This window comes from Physcomitrium patens, chromosome 6 (genome assembly GCF_059467195.1).
Source record: "Physcomitrium patens ecotype Gransden chromosome 6, ASM5946719v1, whole genome shotgun sequence".
In the NCBI taxonomy this organism is placed as follows: domain Eukaryota; kingdom Viridiplantae; phylum Streptophyta; class Bryopsida; order Funariales; family Funariaceae; genus Physcomitrium; species Physcomitrium patens.
In genome coordinates, this window is record NC_143415.1 from 15,858,480 (window position 1) to 15,861,616 (window position 3,137).

The following is a 3,137-nucleotide window of genomic DNA, read 5'->3' on the forward strand; positions in this document are numbered from 1 at the left end:
AAGCGAGAATAATGTGTGAGTTGATCGCATCAATGCCAACTTGAATTAGGCAAATGACTGTTCGGAACGTCACACTGGTATGACGATTTTGGTTATTTGGTTCAAGAAAAGTGCAGGAGATGAATAGATGGGAATTGGTACACTTTAACAAACGTTACTGCGCTGGAACCCTTCAGAGCTGCAGCAGCCTTCTGAATGCTCAAGTAGGAATAATCTTAAACCAGTCAAACCACTTTCACTTCGATGAGTCTGCTGTATTCCCTGTTCATTCGACCCCGTTGTTGGCTCGTTCGATGCCTCATCACCTCGAGTAACACAGCGCACCATCACGCCAATCCACCATTAACCCGAACTCGCAGGCCCATGTGTCCAAGAAATCTCATGACCCCCTCATGAACTTTGCCTGACACGATCTCCTCTCCACACCCCCCTTTTTTTAACCCGATCGTTCCAACTACCCCGCAGAAATTACACTTCAGCTACTGCTAATTCATTCTCTTTCAGTCTCAGATGATAAATCTCACGTCACGAAATGTGCCCCGCAGAATATTCAGGGCATCGACAATAATTGACTGATCCAAAAAGCAAGGTTCGACGCCACACACGGTTTATATACAGTCCTGCGATTCCGGCTCTAGAAATTCAAAACCTCCGACGCAGAACCCCACAAATCCAAACAGTTCCGAGAAGCTCGTCAATCGCGAGAAACACGTAAACAGTAGTAACTAAATGTCTACGGTTATTGCGTGCAGCTGTCGCGGACACTCACGTCGGTGGCCTAGTCCTCCTGCGACGACGACGACGACTCCGCAAGATTTTTTTTTTTTTTTTTTTTTTTTTTTCTCTCCCTTCTTCTTGATGTGTAAATATAAAAAGTAAAATTTGAGGTGGAAATGTTTATGTGAACATTTGTTTGTGGTGCCTGAATTTCTTTATTCCTTGTTAGCTACAGACTCTTAATTGGATTTCATGGTTTGATTTGTAGAGATAATTTCAGTGATTAGAAAAAAAAAATTGAGAATGATAATATAATTTTAAAGTAAATTTTAGCAATAATTTTGATTGTTTAAAAGTATTTGAAATTTTATTGTTAAGAAAATAATCTTGTCAGTAGAAAAGTGAGGAATGTTAGCTTGCAATATTTGAAACAGATAACTGTATCAGAAGTTTTGACAACATTAACTTTTGGAGGTATCCTGAAATTTTGATTTTTTAATTTTTTAATGAAAAAAAAATTAACATATATATAGAGATATAAAGATCAATCATTTTATGTAACTTGAACCTAAAGAAAACAAGTTATGTTGAAAAACATAGATAGGCAGCATTCAATGATTTCTTTATGAAAACTGCTAGATGGGCAACTTCCTTTTATTGTGTGGACATACCTCCCTCCCTCCTCCCCCATGCCACACCAACAATACACAATAAGATGGATACTAATGAAGCAGAAAGGTATAAAAATAAATAAATAAATAAATAAATAAATAAAATACAACACATATACATCAGCAATATAAAAGCTAATCAAAGCAAAGAAAAAAAATAATAAAATGGGGTGTCCACTTGGCAAAACTATTACATAAACACAGTCCTTTGCCTCATTAGTATCCAACTTGTTGAAAATTTTATAATAGTGGTGTATTATTGGTGAGGTGCATGTGAAGTGTCTACCTAGTAGTTTTCTTATTTATTTGTAGTGGGATATATATATATATATATATATATATGTGTGTGTGTGTGTGTGTGTATGTATGTATGATTTTACACATAAAATACAAAAATACCATATATTTTATGTATTAATATTATTGAATAATTTATCACAGTTTTTTATAACTTGTATAACATACTATAAGATAAAATAATTTTTATGTATTTGTTTTACTAAAACAATTGTTATTTCATAATTTTTTTATCAATTTTATTTAATTTTTAAAATCCAAATATAACTAAATATTTATATTTCATAAATTTATTTTATTTTTTATATTTCAATGTGAATTAGTTATAATTTATTTTATTTCAAAATTAAATTATTTATTGTATTTTAAATTAAGTATATATATATATATATATATATATATATTTATATTTATTTATTTTTTTCATTTCTTTTTAGAGTTTTGAGTTCTTATGTGTAAAAATTTGGTAATAAGTTAGAGAAATTAATATAATCTCAAATATTAAAAATATTAAGTTTACATTATTAATTTATTTTTTCTGAAATCTGAAATTTTTACTGATTTAAGTTAAAAAATAATTTAATTTAATTGAATTTTAATTTTTATTATTTTTTAATTTAAAATTAAATAAAATAGATCAAAGTATCAAGTTAAAATTTTAAATTTACTTGGTATCAAAAAAAATGAACTTTTATTTTATAAATATCTATTAAAATTTTATAAAATATTATTAAAAAAATAAAAATGATAAAAAAGAATAAATTTAAAAAATTAAGAAGAGACAAGTTTCTAAAATAATAAAAACTTGAAGTAATTATTGACATATACAAAGATATTAGAGAGTCTAAAAACAAGGTTTAAGTGTATAAGAAGTGTTGACAAGATTAAAGGAGCTTTTATCTATCTTTCTTATATATATATATATATATATATATATATATTTACACATATTAGTTAATATAAGAGCCATATAGAAGCTTCTTCGAACATAAGTCTTATCAAAGAAGTGTATAATTCATAAGATATTTATATGCTAGTTTTTTTAAACCTATAAAATTAACATAACTTTTTTGTTTAACAATCATATAATATACATATACATATAATGTATAATCATACTTATATTTATGTAATTTAAATAATCATAATTTTAATAATTATTTCTATTACATATTATACTTAAAAATTATTTTTAAATACATTTTTTTATATATTTTTTTAAATCGAATTGATGAAATTAATTATGAATAGGTAAAAAAAAAAAAAAAAAAAAAAAAGATAAAAAAAGGTAGTAGCAACGAAATTAAATTTATTAGATTGCATGTAAATAGTTTAAATTTTATAATTAATTTTAAAAAATATATGAAAAAAATTAGTTTATTTTTATGAAAAATAATTTTAACATTGCTAACAAGGTAGGAATAATGAAACTAAATATACTTTAGTTTAATC